The following is a 17,662-nucleotide window of genomic DNA, read 5'->3' as shown; positions in this document are numbered from 1 at the left end:
GGAGAGGCTGAGAACTCGGTATTAGTACTCAGCGGAGAGATTAGGATCGAGTAGAAGTATAGAGGAGGGTACTCTTGTCATACTCAATTGCTAATATTGTAAAAGGTTTGAGGCTCTACCTTTAAAGAGCTCGGTAGAGGATTTGAAATCTCGGAACGTGTTTCGGGGATAGGACGTAGGCTTAGAAGAAGCCGAACCTGGATAAATCTGCTGAGTGAAGTATTTCTAAACCTTAACTCCTTATTTATATCGCTTGCTTAAATAAACAAAAACTGACCAAGTAAAGTGGTCAAGTTGAGTTGTGCGCATTAAACGTAAGAGCTCAGGAATAGACTCTAAGTGCTATCTCCTGACTCAAGCTAAGAAACTGACCTAGTCACCTGTTGACTAAGCCAGTATCTTGCTGTTTACTCAGCGCCGCTGTTCAAATCTTTTTCTTTAGAAAAAGAAGTCTGCCTAAATTGCAAAAAAGTTTAAATAGTTCCTAACCCCCCCCTGGAACTATACTTGCAACTAAACAAGGGACCAACAGCTTTTGAGCCATTTTACCCACGGTCGTGGACCAGGGTTGCTTTTGAGCCATTTTACCCGCGGTCATGAACCAGGGTTGCTTTTGAGCCGTTTTACCCACGGTCGTAGACCAGGCTTGCTTTTGAGCCATTTTACCCGCGGTCGTGGACCAGGGTTGCTTTTGAGCCATTTTGCCTGCGGTCGCGGACCGGGGTTGCTTTTGAGCCATTTTACCCGCGGTCGTAGACCAGGGTCGCTTTTGAGCCATTTTACCCGCGGTCATGGACCAGGGTTGCTTTTGAGCCATTTTTACCCATAATCGATTTAGAGACTAGGGTGCTAGAAAGAGCTTTTTACCCGCAGTCAATTTAGGCTACGGTCCTTAAGAAGAACATCCGCCAACGGCCGATTTGAAGGCAAGGACGGAGAGGATCGAAGACGATGATGGAGCGCGCAGCGCAGAGGTCAGGTACTCTTCCTCCTACTCTTTACGTGTCTTTTACTTTAATATATTTACATTGCATGTGTTGCGTTAGCAAAAAACGTTTTCAAAACACACACATCACTGTCAAAATAGGAAAGTAGGGGCAACTGTAGACACCGAGTCGGAGGACCTGTGATGAAAACCTGTAACAAGACGGTCGAAGCGGTTGGTTCCGGAAGTTTTAAAACAAAAATATATAAAAAAAAAAAAAAAGAAGTTAGTGGGAGTCGCGGTTGTCGAGTGGACGGCTCAGCGACGTGGTGCGAACGCCTAACGGCAGACGACGCGCGTCCGACGATAGTTGGACGCGCGCCCGGCAGCGCGGGGCGCACGCTTGACGTCCACTGGGCGCGCGCCCCCGACGGCCGTTGGGCGAGCGCCCTACGACATGGGGCAAACGCCTAGCGTAGGTGGGGCGAGCACCCGACGTCCGTTGGGCGAACGCCCAACCTGCGTCGGACGAACGCCCAACCTGCGTCGGGCGTTCGCCCAACATATGTTGGGCGTTCGCCCAACTAAGTGGGGCGTTCGCCCAAAGTCTCCGGGATCCGTGCCTATATAAGGCACGGATCTCCATGCATTTGGAAGGAGGGGAATTTTTGGAGCTTTCTCACTCTAGACATTTTTAGAGAGAGAAACTCAATTTTTGGAGAAAATATTTTTTTTCCCAAAAAAATCCAAATTTTCCAAAGTTGAATATTTTATCGAAAACATAAAAAACACCGGAAAATCATGATTCGCGGGATCAACCGACTTCGATTGTCAGATACCGATCTTGAGGTATTATCCGAGGACTAGACTCGTTTTATTTTATTTAATTTATTTCCTCTATTTATTTATTTTTATGTTATAATTTTATTTCTTTAGTTATTTATTTATTTATCACGTTTTATTTATTATTCCGTATTTATTTAATTTTCGTCACGTGTTAAATAAACGTTCGGTTTTATTTTGAAATGAAAACCTCATTTCAATATCCCAATACGAACCGAGATCCGATTCAAAGGTAGTTCGGGAATTAAAAACGTTGTAATTATAAGTTTTTGAAAATATTTCTAAATAATGTTTTAAAAATAAAAAAACGTCGTTTTAGGGATCTCCGTTATAGACTATGATCCAATTTTGGTAGTTCGGGGATTCAAAACGATAGAATAGATCTAATCTAAAGCTTTTGAATAAATCTGGAAACTGTTGGACTAAGTCTGTAATTTCCCGTTTTCTGTCACTAAAGGCTGTTTACCGACGGATTTTCCACGGTAAAGCTGCTGGAATGTAAAAAATGTTGTTTTGGTCATCTTTTCTCAACTTTTAGGCATTAGGTCCTTTATATATATAAGTATAGTTATGTAATATTTACTTTCAAGCTATTTTTAAATATTTTGTATATATATTACTCAATGTGTTTATATATTGTTTTCATTTAATTTGATTTAATAAAATTATATGTATATATATATAGATTGTGCCATTTCATTCATTTAAGCTATACGTATTTGTCATTTTGGGGTTATTAGGGGTATTTTCTATACATATTCATCATAAACCATTTTGGGGGTAAATTCTATTTTCTTGTTTATGAACTTTATTCATTTCCTTTATATGTATATATATTCTTGAGTTATCAAATGATGGTTTAGCTATTATTTAGGGAAGGGTATTTTCTATATATTTATTATATCCAACTTATTTTCTAGTTTTTATGATTTTCATTATTTTCACATAGTTATAAGTAGGATAAAAATGTACTCTATTTAATGTTTTCACTATCATTCCTTATACCTATATATTTATTACTTATTATCTTCTTACTCATTTTTTTATCATTATTTTTAGACAAAATGTATATATATATGTATATAACCTTTCGTTTTTCTTATTCTTTTGACATTTAGATGTATGTGTTTTAAATTGGTTTTATTTGGTGAATTTGGAGATTTAATTCATTACTTGTTGTCATTTTATCTACATAAAGGATAATTGAGTGAAAAAGGGAAAATAAACCAAAAAAAAGAGAGTTTAATTTGCTTGTTTAAATTAAAGCTTTTCTAGATATTCCTAAAGTGTAAATAACGTTTTCTTGTCATTTTTTTAAACCATTTCCAAAATATCACGTGTTAAAACCTTAATCCGTTCCAACGACGGATTAGGCGAACCTTGTAATTAAAATCGTTTTCATTGTAAATAATAGAGTTTTGAATCGTTTTCTTAACTAAATGGTTTGTACAAAATAAATGGACATGTATGCCTAATCACGTTTTTGGAGTTAAAGCTTTTATTCCGCATTTTCAAACACTCGAGTCGTTCCAACGGCGATTCGAGTCGATGTCATTAACGGGGTTTTGAAACGTACCTAAATTATTCCAACGACGATTAAGGTACGAACCATGTAAATAAACTCATTTCGGAGAGTGAGATTAGCTTAGAGTTAGTGTATAGTCTAAAGCATTAAATCACACGGTGAATAAATCAATTCTTCCTTCTCCCCCTCTCTCTCCTATGTATTTTAAATTTATGTAAATGGGTGATTCTTTACTAAAATGGCTTTTAATAATATATGCTCAAAACGGTTTTCAAAACGAGAAAGAAAAGGTTTCAAATGAATTTCAAACTTAAAGAAATATGCGATTAGTCCGTTATCGCCTAACACGCTGAGTAGGATGTCGGTGGTTCATAACCGGACGATGTCGGGGTGCCTAGTAGCCTTTCTCCGGAAAGGAGCTAGCCTTCTCGGCTCGTACCTAAGTTTCCCAAAACCTCACCGGTCTCCCGCAAGGGATCGGCATTCATTTTCCCATTCGTGGGTGGCGACTCTTCCATACTCCGAGCTCCGGTCCTGCCGAGCAGCTTGATTCCACGATTGGTTGCTTTCGGCGCCAATCACCGCATACGTCACCATGAGGTGTCCACCCCCCGGTCCGCCCGGGCGAGGCCGTTCGGCACCTTGTCTAACAATAGCGATATACGTCAATTTAGAGAGGGTGAAGTCGCGTTGTAGGTGCCGCGGCCTCGCCCGGGCGGACCGGGGGGTGGACACCGTTGATGACAGATACTGTGATTGGCGCCAAAAGCAACCAATCGCGGAATCAAGCTGCTCGGCAGGACCGAAGCCTGGAGTATGGAAGAGTCGCCACCCACGAATGGGAAAATGAACACCATCCCTTGCGGGAGACCGGTGAGGGTTCGGGAAACTTAGGTACGAGCCGAGAAGGCTAGCTCCTTTCCAGAGAAAGGCTACTAGGCATCCCGACATCGCCCGGTTATGAACCACCGGCCTCCTACTTAGCGTGTTAGGCGATAACGGACTAATCGCATATTTTTTTAAGTTTAAAATTCATTTGAAACCTTTTCTTTCTCGCTTTGAAAATCGTTTTGAGCATATTATTTAAAAGCCATTTTAGTAAAGAATCACCCATTTTGCATAAATTTAAAGTATATAGGAGAGAGAGGGGGAGAAGAAAGAATTGATTTATTCACAGTGTGATTTTATGCTTTAGACTATACACTAACTATAAGCTAATCTCATTCCCTAAAAACGAGTTTATTTACATGGTTCGTACCTTAATCGCCGTTGGAACGATTTAGGTACGTTTCAAAACCCCGTTAATTTACATGACATCGACTCGAATCGCAGTTGGAACGACTCGAGCGTTTGAAAACGTGAGATAAGAAGTTTTAACAAAAAAACGTGATTAAACATACAAGTCCATTTATTTTTGTACAAAACTGTTTAATTAGGAAAACGATTCAAAAACTCGGTTATTTATAATGAAAATGGTTTTATTTACAAGGTTCGCTTAATCCTCCGTTGGAACGAATTAAGGTTTCAACACGCGATATTTTGGAAACGGTTTAAAATGACAAAAATCTTTTATTTACACTTGAAGAATATCTAGAAAAGCTTTAATTTAAACAAACAACTTGAAATCTCTTTTTATCTTTTATTTTCCCTTTTTCACTCAATTATCCTTCATTTGAACATAATGACAACAATTAATAAATTAAATCCAAATTCACCCAACCAAAGCATTTTCCAAATCATATATACATATAGGAAATTTAAAAGGAAAAGAAGAAAGATGTAAATATATATATATATATATATATATTTGATAGAAATGATAATTATACATATATATTTAAAAGAAAATGTAAGTAATAAAGACTATGATTAATAGATAAAAAATGACAATAATATTCACAAATGATAAGAAATTAACTTTTAACCCCAAAACTATTATGATAAGTATATATAAAAAATAACCCCTAATAATCCCAAAATGACAAGTATGTATAGTTTAAATGAATTTAAAGGAAAATCTATATATATACATATAATTTTATCAAATCAAATTAATGAAAAATAATATCTAAACATGTTGAATAAATATATACAAAATAATTAAAAATAATTTGAATGCATATATTACATAATTATACCTATATATATATATAAAGGACCAAAAGTCTAAAAGTTGAGAAAGAATGACCAAAACAGCATGTTTTACATTTCAGCAGTTTTACCGACGGAAATTCCGTCGGTAAACTGCCTTTTGTGACAGAAAATGGAAAAGTACAGAAACAGTACCTAACATTCCAGATTTGTTCAAACACTTTAAACTTAATCTATTCTATCGTTTTGGATCTCCGAACTACCAAAATTGGATCATAGTCTATAACGGAGATTCCTAAAACGATGTTTTAATTGAAACGTTATTTACAAAATGTTTAAAATTTATAATTACAACGTTTTAGTCCCGAACTACCCTTAACACGGGTCACGGTTCGTGTTGGGACTTAAAATGAGGTTTTTTAATTCAAAACAAAACCAAACGTTTATTTAATACGAGACGAAACTTAAATAAATTCGAGAAAATAAATAAACGTGTTTAAATAAATAACTAACTAATTACACGAATAAATAAAAATAAACAAAATAAAATAATTATAATAAATAAAACGAGTCTAGTCCTCGGATAATACCTCAAGATCGGTATTGACAGCTGGAGTCGGTTGATTCCACGAGTTACGATTTTTGTGTTTTTCGGTGTTTTTAGTAAAATTTTAACTTTTAGGAAAATCGGATTTTTTTAGGAAAAAAAAATATTTTTCCCAAAAAATTACTTTCTCTCTCTAAAAAAATGTTTTAGAGTGAGAGAGTCCCAAAAAATCCCTCCCCTAAATGCATGGGGATCCGTGCCTTTTATAGGCACGGATCCCCAAAATATTTTGGGCGTGGCCCGACGGGCGTCGGGCTACGCCCAAAATAGTTAGGTGCACGCCCAACTTCTGTTGGGCGAGCGCCCAACTTACATTGGGCGAACGCCCAACAACCGTTGGGCGTTCGCCCAACCTCGTCGGGCGCTCGCCCCACGAATGTTGGGCGCTCGCCCCACGAATGTTGGCCGTTCGCCCGACGTCGTTGGGCGTCCGCCCAACGAGCGTTGGGCTTTCGTTTGACGTTGTGGGGCGTCCGCCCACCGAACATCGGACGACGCCGACACCCCTCGGGCTTCGTCCAACACTCGACGAGCGACGCCCATTGTCCGACCGGCGATGTTTCACACCCGGCCCATCGGGCGGGCATTCGACGCGTCGCGCCCCCTTTTCCTTTTTTTTATTTTTTAAAATTTCCTAACCAATAGAATCAACCGCTTTAGCCGTTTGTCGTGGGTTTTCGTCACAGGTCCTCCGACTCGGTGTCTATAGTTGCCCCTACTTTTCTATTTTGACAGTGATGTGTGTGTTTTGAAAACGTTTTTTGCTAACGCAGCACATGCAATGGAAATATATTAAAGTAAAAGACACATATAGAGTAGGAGGAAGAATACATGATCTTCGCGCCGCGCGCTCCAGCTTCGTCTTCCGTCTTCACCGTCCTTGCCTTTGAATCGGCTACTAGTGGATGCTTTTCTTAGGGACCCTAGTCTAAATCGATCGCGGGTAAATGGCTCTTCCTAGTGACCCTAGTCATCGACCGCGGGTAAGAATGGCTCTCTCTAGCGACCTTGGTCATCGACCGTAGGTAAAATGGCTCATTAGCAACCTCGGTCATCGGCCGTAGGTAAGATGGCTCAAAAGCAACCTCGATCATCGACCGTAGGTAAGATGGATCAAAAGCAACCTCGGTCATCGACTGTAGGTAAGATGGCTCAAAAGCAACCTTGGTCATCGACCGTAGGTAAGATGGCTCAAAAGCAACCTCGGTCATCGACCGTAGGTAAGATGGCTCAAAAGCAACCTCGGTCATCGACCGTAGGTAAGATGGCTCAAAAGCAACCTCGGTCATCGACCGTAGGTAAGATGGCTCAATAGCAACCTCGGTCATCGACCGTAGGTAAGATGGCTCAAAAGCAACCTCGGTCATCGACCGTAGGTAAAATGGCTCAATAGCAACCTCGGTCATCGACCGTAGGTAAGATGGCTCAATAGCAACCTCAGTCATCGACCGTAGGTAAAATGGCTCAATATCAAAAAAAGGCTCTCTCTAGCAATTCTGAACTTCAAAACACTTTCGTCTGTATTTTTACTGGAGCTATCATCTCGGGTATTTGAGTTGTTGATAGGAACGTCCTTATCCTTTTGTCGGGAACACTTTAGACTAAAAATTATTTTTCATTGACTGTAGTCTGTATTTTGACTGGCACCACTATTCTGTAAAATTTCGGCTGTCATTTGGAGACATATCCTTGGGGTATTGGTCACCGCCTAGCTGAAACGCAGGCTGAAACGGACTGCAAATCGGAGGTCTGTGCATCTGGTAATTAATTATTTACTTTTTACCTTTTGTCACGTCGTACCTTTTTCGCTTATTACGAAAATGTCATTCCCTTTCTTTATAAAAGGGTGGTGGGGTTCATTTCCAACCCCATACCTTCTCTCTCTTCGTTCTCTCTCTAACTCTAACCTTAGAGCATTCTTGTGATGGGTTCGGATAGGCACGATGGCACGAAGGGTATGGAAGCGGGTTTCGAGGATTTGACTAGAGTGGCTCCCTTTCAGAATCCTGATTCTCACCTGAGCCGGACCAACGTCAATCCGGTAAGTACTCCCTTGTTTTTACTTGTCAAGACTTCTAGGCTTTAGCTGCCCCATTTCGAACGTCGTTTGCATGTTAACCTTTAATCTGCTTAGAAGCCTTTTAGTTAGAAAACGCGAATTTTTATGCACCTGAGCGATGCTTTTCGTTTTTTCGTTTGTTGAAAGAATGTGAACTATATGCATGTGAATAGTAAAAATACGAACAATGCATGCCAATAGTAAAAAAACATGAATAGTGCACGTGAATAGTGCACGTAGAAATGTACATAAATAGTAAAAAAACGTGAATAGTGCACGTGAATAGTAAAAATTGTAAAAGAAACTAAATGCTTTTAACCCAAGCTTGAATTAGATTAAGCTCCTCGCAAGCACACGGGAGAGTGGAACAGCAAAGAATAATGAATTAATCAAATCCTATACAAATGATCCTACGAATGAAATCTCAAAGAGTAACGATCCTAACCGAAAGGAATTTCTATGTTAGATTTAAACACAACTGAAAGAATAACTAGCTTAACGGAATTCTTATTAGATGTACGTATAGAAGTGAGGCTCTCGAGGAATAATCACTTTAGTTTAGCCTCTTGTCTTACCCGCACTGTTCCTTCCAGGTTATTGGCATTAGTGGGACCACCGAGGGTATCCATGCCTGGTATGTTATGCTTAGCCCAGCGGCCAAAGCCCGTGTTCGAGGGTTGGGCTTCGAGCCCTTTATTCTGGCGCTGCCTCGTGCCAATGGTGTGTGCGACCGATGCGACTTGCGCGCTTTATATGAGAGGTGGGTAGACTCGAACCACACCTTTCACCTTCCGTTTGGGGAGATGACGATCTTGCCCCGCGACTTCTCGCCATTGACTGGATTGTGGGGTAGCGGCATTCTGATCCCCCTTTGCTTCGACATGGTGCGTCCTCGGGTCGACCTTGCCGAGATATCTGATCTGATCAGACCCGGAGTCTATACGAGTGTCAAGGCCACTCCGGCGAAGTTTGTTACTACTTTTGGGCTATTGAGCCGCAGGAACTTCTGCGACCGAGATGACACAGATCGGGCCACTCGCAGCTTCCTCCTATACGCTTTAGGCGAGACGATCTTCCGCACCAAGAGCGGAACCATACACGCAGGTCTCATCCAGGCTTTCCGTGATTTGGATGCAGTGTCGTCCTACGATTGGGCTGGAGCTGGCTTGGCCTTTCTATACAAGTTCTTGGACTTGACTTGCCGGAAGCGCAAGGATTTCAGCGGTTACACATTCGCCCTCCTCGTACGTCCTCTATCATCGGCTTGTCTTTTTATTCTTTTCACGATTTTTGCTTCTGACGTCGGTTTCTACGAGCAGGTTTGGGCCTATAAGAGGCGGATTCTTCCGAGCGCCCGCAGGAGTAGGCCGCGCGCGGTCATGCTTCCACTCATGGCGAGGTGGAGTGACTTTGATTTGCGCACTGAGAGGAGGCGGACGGTGGCACGACTCCTATTATGGATTGATACGCGGAGCTTGGGACAGGTGAATGTCTCCTAGTTATGCTGGATTTTCGTTTGATCTTGTCTGACTTTTCTTTTGTTTTTCAAATTTCTTTCAAATGGGACGACCTCGACTTCGGTCCCGATTACGCTTATGTCACCCGCATTTAGGGGCAGCAGTGTGTGCTCACCGGCCCGTGCGTGCGAGCATGGTATTTGGGCGACCGGAGCTTTACCGGGGTTAGTGCCACACATTGGACACCAGGCGAGATTCCTGTGTCCATGTTCGCGGTGAGGGTCATGCCCCTACAGGAGATACGCGGTGAGCTGACTCGTCGATTCGTGCCTCGGGACGTGTGGGACCACACGGGGGGTCGCGCCCATTATTTATCGACACTGTTGACTCCGTTGGACCCTCCCGAGGTTGTGATGGACGTGGATCCTGCGGATGACGTGTTCTCAGTGGCGGCCGTCGCTGGGGTCTTCGGCCTAGAGGAGGTTCCGGTAAGTGCTTGACTTATTTATTCTTTTATTTGTGAGATAGTTAGATGTATTCATTTTGTCTTTGCTTGCAGGAGGGTTCCTTGAGGAGCGCTCGGACGTCGGACTTTTTCGATGGTACCCGAGCCCGGACATCCGTGGGCGAGCCTTCCTATTATGCCGGCGAGTCCTCAGGCGCTGCCCGACCAGAGCGGCTCCACCTTGGCGCACCTTTCCCGATTCCAGGGAGAGAGTATTCGACGGTTCATTATGGCGAGGCGAGCGTGGCCTATGCCGGCGTTGAGACAACCCCTCCGATTTTCACCTCGATGGTGCCGTTCGATCCCCCTGATGCCCTCCATACCTCGAGGGAGACGTGCACCGACCTCGTGGGATTGTCTGATTATTTGAGAGAGCAGCTCAACCTGCGTTGCGCCAGTCACCTGGTAAGTATTCTTATTTCTTCATAGTGTAGTGAAATGTATGCATGTGATGCGCTCATGTATGTATAACTTCCGTTGTTATCTATTTTGATGGGTTTTTTTTCAGAGCGATCTTCATGCTAACAATCAGCGGTTCAGCGAGTCGCAGCGGGATGCCGATGCTAGGGTCGGACGTGTCTACCGAGAGAGAGATGCTCATTGGTTGGAGATGATGTGAGTGGAGACCGAGGGGCGCCTTGCCGCGGTGAAGGGTCGTCGGGTTGCCGAGGAGGCCTTATCTGCGGAGCGGGCTTCTCGTCTGAGGGACTTCGAGGACTTCTGGGATTTTCCTCCTCATTAGGCCCATTATTTGTAGTTTTTTTCATTAGTATTACCCCGATGTATAGCTTGTATATAGGGAGAGGGGTGGATAGGATGTAGGCTTTTTATGTGAAAGATGTAGGAAATGTATAACTCATGATTCATAATACAATGCATTCAGTAGATTATAATGATTCCAATCGTCCTCTTCAAATATATTCATGCCTTTATTTATTTATAAACAACAGAAATACTTAGCCGCTTATACATTATTTCGTAATTGCTCAAAATATAACTACTGTTACCAGGATCCGCCTTCTTTCGGTTTTCAGATCCCAACGATTTTTCAACTCTCCTTTTATTATCCCGGAATTTTCAAATGAGTGCCCTTTCAGGTTTTCACCCATTGGGATGTCCCTTATTGTTGCATAGGTCGCCCTTTGTGGGTTTTCAACCTATCAGGAATTTTATCTTTCTTTCTTTTTTTTTACGAAAAGTATTTCTTAAGCCTATCCAGATTGGTAGGTTCGGAGAACTCCATGCCGTCCATAGTAGTAAGCTTCACCGCCCCTTTGCTTAGGATCTTCTTCACGAGGAACGGTCCTTCCCAGTTTGGCCTAAACTTGCCTCTAGGGTCAGTGTGCGTCATTCGGATATGTTTCAGCACCATATCCCCTTCTTTGATAGGGCTGGCCTTGACCTTTTTGTTGAAAGCTCGGGCCATCCTTCTCTGATATAACTGCATATGGTAAAGAGCCTCCATCCTTCTCTCGTCCACCAATGCCAATTGTTCACATCGCTTCTTCACCCATTCCGTCTCGAGAATCTCTGCTTCTACTGCGATTCTCAACGATCGCTTTTCAATCTCAATCGGGAGAACGGCTTCTGCCCCATATACCAAGGAGAACGGCGTTGCCCCAGTTGACATTCTAACCGTCGTGCGATAGGCCCATAAAGTGAGCGGAAGCTGCTCGTGCCAATTCCGATGCGACTCCACCGTCTTTACGAGAATCCTCTTAAGGTTCTTGTTTGCGGCTTCTACTACCCCGTTAGCTTGCGGGCGATATGGAGAAGACTTATGATGCTCAATACCGTACTCTTGGAAGAGACTTTTCACTTCCCCTTGAAACTGGACCCCATTATCCGTGATCATGTGATGAGGCACTCCGAATCTGGTGATTAAGTGCTTTTCAATGAACTTCCTCATCTGCTTAGATCCTAACTTGCTAAACGATTCTGCCTCTACCCACTTGGTGAAGTAATCAATGGCGACTGCAATGAATTTGTGCCCATTTGATGCATTGGGCCTCACTTCTCCGATGATATCAATGCCCCAAGCTGCAAACGGCCAAATGGGTGCTAACACGTGCAGTTCCATAGCTGGCAAGTGATTATAATCTCCGTGGATTTGACAATTGATAGGGGTCAAAAACCCCTATCTTTGGGTACGGTTTTAGGACGGGTTTTAGCATTATTTAGTTAATAAGCGAGCATTTCTCGCATTTAAATGCTTTTGTGTGAGTTAGTTAGGAATTGGAAACGTTTTACTTATTTTTCGTTGTTTAGGCTCGTTTTATGACCAATCTAGGAAATTACGGCCGAAATAGCATGCATAGTATAATTCCGTTATCTTTTGAAGCTAATTGGTCCATCAAAAGTCGCACCAAACGAAGCGTTTGCTCAAAATAAGCGATTGACGGATCAATTTAGCTTTTGGACTAATGTTATCTGGAGTTTCTGCACGTGTGCAGGTGTAAGTTCGGGCGAAAAAGGACATCGACGACATTCGGCAAGCATCGAGGGCATGCCGGGCGAAAACGCTCGACAAGCGGGCCTCCGTGGGCCATTTCTGCTCGCCGAGCAGGCCGCCAGGCGCCTGCTCGACGAGCAGGGGGCTGCTCGTCGCGAGTAGCCTTGCTCGCCGAGCAGCTCGCCCTGCTCGGCGAGCAGACCTGCGGGAATTGGTCAAAAAGACCAATTCCACCCCCACGAAGCCACGATGGACCCCACGTCTTCCTACACCAATAAGGACACGAAAATAGGCCAAAAAGAGGGTCGAGCCGCGTCTATAAATAGGGTTTTTCCAATGTAAATCAGATATCTTTTGTTTTTGTAAATTATCTTAGCTTTCCCCTTGTAATTCCTCTCCATCTCCTCCATCTTCTCCAACCTCCATTGAAGCTCCTTCAAAGCTTTTTCTCGAGGAATTATCAAGGTCCGTCCTTAAGATTAAGTCGCCGGCTGCAGAGTAAACAGGTTCCCTGAAAGGGATTTTTGTATCTTCTTTTATCTTTCCTTGTTTGTACTCTTTGATACAGTTGCCGAACTTAACTTATTGTATCTTGTGACATTTATCTTCGCCTTTAATAATAATTTAGCTCTTGTTTTGTTCTATGATTATTTGTCTAATCTCTGTCTTACGCTTTATTCAATTGGTTTAACTCATTCAAAAGCCCCAAAATCTAGTAGGCACATATTGCGAGCTGAATCTGACCTAGTCAGAGCCTAGGAGATTGACGACCTCTTAGTTGATTAAGTGCCAATTTACTGAGCCTTAGACCTAGTTTCGGCCTTAGGGAATCACGCGCTAGAAACCTCAGGAGGGTAAGTAGGGTTAATCGCCTTGAATACAAGTGACTCAGATTAGGTTTTTATTCAATAGACCTAATAATCTATCTTCATTATTATCGTTCATACCGTGTTCCTTCGGATAATTGCATTAATGAAAGATCAATTAGGGGTAGAGTAACTTAGTTAGGCGTAGAATAACTTAGTTAGAATTAGGTAACTTAGCTAGGATTAGTATAATTCAACCTAGGAGTAGATTAACTTAAACAAACCAACTCAAAACCCCCTAAGCCTAGATAAGATCTGAGATCGAGTAGCTCGGTACTTGCAGAAATAAATCCTGTGGACGATAACCTGGACTTAAACAGAAATTTATTACTTGATAACGACGGGGTACACTTATCCCTTAGTGAGTCCTCATCTCAACCTTAGGTGAGGGCGCATCAAGTTTTTGGCGCCGTTGCCGGGGATTTATTTCTTCTGCAATATCGAACCAAAGGTCGATTTGTTAGTTTAGGCATTCCTTTGTGAATATCTTTGTTTATATCGTCTATACTTGTTGATATATGATTTCTTTATACTTTTCTATACTTGTTCATATTTGTATACTGTTACTTATCAACTTTTGTGCTAGAACTTCACTTTTTCTCAGCATTCTCTGATCAATGAATTGGCAAGAAAAAGTCGAGTGGCAAGCTCAAAAGTTTACTATCCCATCAAGACAATACATTCATGCCCTGGAGAATGAGGCTCCCAATCCCTCCATGGCCGACTTAAATGAGAAAATGGATATCTTGATGGCGAAATTGAGCCTCAACACTAATGAAAGTGTAAGTTTTATGGATGATCACCAAAGGTATAATTCTAACCCCAATTCTTACAGCTTTTATGGTAGTGATTGGAGGAGACCTCAACACTCAAATCTGTCCTACGGGAACCCTAACATGTTGAGGCCTCCAAATAGGTTTGTTAATGAGCACAGGGAAAACGAATTGGGAATGTTCCCTTACGAACAAGCAAGCCAAGTTCCTCCACAACCCTCTAGCTCACGAGATGAGGTGATGTCCCTTTTGAAAGGAATATCAGCCCGACTTACAATCAACGAGGAGGTTTGCAAGGACTTGAGCAACCAATTGGCTCAAATAAACCAAGAGATGCAAAAGCAATCCCGAGATGCTCTCCCATGCATAAAGGAAAACATAGAAATCCCACAAAGGGAATCAGCTCAAGCCATCTCCTTGAGGAATGACAAAAAGGTAGAACCAAGTCCACTATCACATGCATCACTCGAGGTAAGTGAAGAACCGGAAGCGGTAAGCAACCCCGGTTCAAAATCTAAAATTCTAAATCATGTGGTAGAGATAAAAGATCAAATCAAAACTTGTGTATCTCAATTACCTTTTCCTCAAAAATTAGAAAAGTTTAGGTTTGTTTCATGCTCAGAAGTTTTCATTCTCTTCGACCTACCAAGAGAATCCAAAAGGGAGCAAACCAAACTTTTTCATAATATGTTTAAATTCGGCCTCCTGCTTTCATTAAACTTATTAGAGGCTCTTAATCCGTTTTGTAGGTAGGGATTATTTATTCAAGAATTTGAATTCCTAACGCGAGTAGAAGCATACACCTAGGCGGGAATTCTATGTCGAGCTCACCGACTATAACGTAGCGCTTCTTGGGAGGCAACCCAAGTTTTAATAAAACTTTTCAGGTTTGTTTTATTTAGATTATACATTGATCTTTTAGTTTAGTCTTTTTAGTTTTCTTTTACGTTTTTTTTAAAGTGTTCGTTTAAAAAAAATAAATAATAAATAAATATTGTTTTTTTAGTTGCTTAGTTTTATTTTATTTTATTTTATTTTATTTTATTTTATTTTATTTTTATTTTAGTTTATTTTTATTTTTTTATTTTTTAGTTTTCAGGTTTAAAATAAAATTAAAAAAAAAAATTGGCCCCAGGAGGCCCAGCTCGGGCGAGCTGGGCACTACCGCCCAGCTCGACGAGCAGGGCACTGCTCGCCGCGAGCTGGGCGCTGGCGCCCAGCCCAGCCCGCTGCTCGGCCGAGATAAGCAACGGTTCGGGATTTTTTTCCCGAACGAAGCTGAAATAAATAAATAATAATAAAAAAAAAAATTTGCCACCGCAAATCGTCAAGCTTTTGGCGATTGCGCTAAAATCAGTAATTTGTCTTCTCCACCCTAACTTTTTGCACTTGTACTCTATGGTTTGTGATGCAATGTTGGAACTTATTGCATATTTTTAGTGTGAAGATGAGGGGTAGACAAACTTACAAAAATTGTATAAATTTTAAATTTTTGTTGCGTCGTGTCTAGTTTAGTTTAGCGTTTTTGGGTTTTGTTTATGTTTTTGCATGTTTAGGACCTAAAACCGTGAACCTCCTTCGAATCTAAACTTCGTTATTTGTCTTTGAGGGCTGAGAACCGAATCTAAAATTGCATGACAACTAGTTTAGGCGTAGGACACAACTTTTGTATCTGTAAAAGCATGAGCTAAGGTTTGCATTTAGACCCTACTTTTGAAGAAATGCTAAAATCATTACTTAGGTAGATAAATTAAGAATTGAAGGCATGTGACATTAAACTTGAGTTTGGGGAAAACTAGTAAACACAAAATTGAAACCCAAAGAATTGTGAGTTGAATTTGAGCCTAAGAGCGAACATCAAAAAGCTCTTTTTCTTGACATTTTTGTGTGAATGCTTTGACTTGTGGAAGATTACAGATTTTGCACCTAATACTGTGTTGAACCTACATGCAATGGTTTGAGATGATAAACGATGAATCAGCCTCATTAGAATTAACCTTTTTCTTTACCTTATTTTTTTTTCTTTTTCATCCACTCTAGGAAGCCCCTTTGAGCCTATATTTTTGTAGTTTATAGATTTTTCTTTCGTTCTAACCTGTTTTTGCAAACCACAACGTGGTTTGCTACTTAACCCAAATCCTTTTGCAAAGCTCAAGTAGAGCCTTTGTTTTCTTCTAGCGCTTTATCTTTGTTTATGGCATTACAGTAACAAGCCAAAAGGCTAAGAAGTGAATGAGCATCACTATCCCAAAAAGAAAAACAGAAAAACAGAAAAACAGAAAAAGAAAAAGAAAAGAAAAGAGACGAACAAAAGGGAAGAACTTCATTCCCCAATTCTTAAAAATCAAAAACGTCTCAAGAAAACATCCCAAAAAGAAAATAATAAGGGATGAATAAAAAGCTCAGTCACTTCATATTTGCTAAAGCCATTTAAACCTTGTTTTTGTAGCGCTAGAACTATTAACCCTTGTTGTACCTTTAACCCTCTAACCACATTACAACCCCGATTAGAGGCTATTTTTGATATCATCGGAATCATATAGCATAGTAGAGGAACGCGGATGAACGTGCAAAATCAACGTAATCCTAAGCAAGAACACAAGCCGAGAGTAAACACTTTAGCCACCAAAATTGTGTGAAATGAGTGAACTACCTATGGTGAGGTGTTTTACTTAGCGATCCCCTCAAGCTCATTTAATTGAACATGTGTCCTTTTGCTTAAAACTATGAACTATGATAATTGAAATGCGGCTTTTGGATATCGTGTCTCTACTTTGTACTTCCGAACGCATGTAATTACATATGCTCGAAATTGTGTCAAGCACCTAGTCAAACCGGGAGGTTTTCTAGCTTGCTTGTGATGGCGGGTTTAGTTTTTTAGTTTACTTGGGGACAAGTAAAGTTTTAAGTGCGAGGAGGTTTGATAGGGGTCAAAAACCCCTATCTTTGGGTATGGTTTTAGGACGGGTTTTAGCATTATTTAGTTAATAAGCGAGCATTTCTCGCATTTAAATGCTTTTGTGTGAGTTAGTTAGGAATTGGAAACGTTTTATTTATTTTTCATTGTTTAGGCTCGTTTTATGACCAATCTAGGCAATTACGGCCGAAATAGCATGCATAGTATAATTTCGTTATCTTTTGAAGCTAATTGGTCCGTCAAAAGTCGCACCAAACGAAGCGTTTGCTCAAAATAAGCGATTGACGGATCAATTTAGCTTTTGGACTAATGTTATCTGGAGTTTCTGTACATGCGCAGGTGTAAGTTCGGGCGAAAAAGGACATCGACGACATTCGGCAAGCATCGAGGGCATGCCGGGCGAAAACGCTCGACGAGCGGGCCTCCGTGGGCCATTTCTGCTCGCCGAGCAGGCCGCCAGAGGCCTGCTCGGGCGAGTAGGGTGCCTGCTCGCCGAGTAGGCCAGCCGCCTGCTCGGCGAGCAGGGGGCTGCTCATCGTGAGTAGCCCTGCTCGCCGAGCAGCTCGCCCTGCTCGGCGAGCAGACCTGCGGGAATTGGTCAAAAAGACCAAATTCGCCCCCACGAAGCCACGATGGACCCCA

This window comes from Euphorbia lathyris, chromosome 4 (genome assembly GCF_963576675.1).
Source record: "Euphorbia lathyris chromosome 4, ddEupLath1.1, whole genome shotgun sequence".
In the NCBI taxonomy this organism is placed as follows: Eukaryota; Viridiplantae; Streptophyta; class Magnoliopsida; order Malpighiales; family Euphorbiaceae; genus Euphorbia; species Euphorbia lathyris.
Note: the sequence above shows the minus strand (reverse complement) of the source record.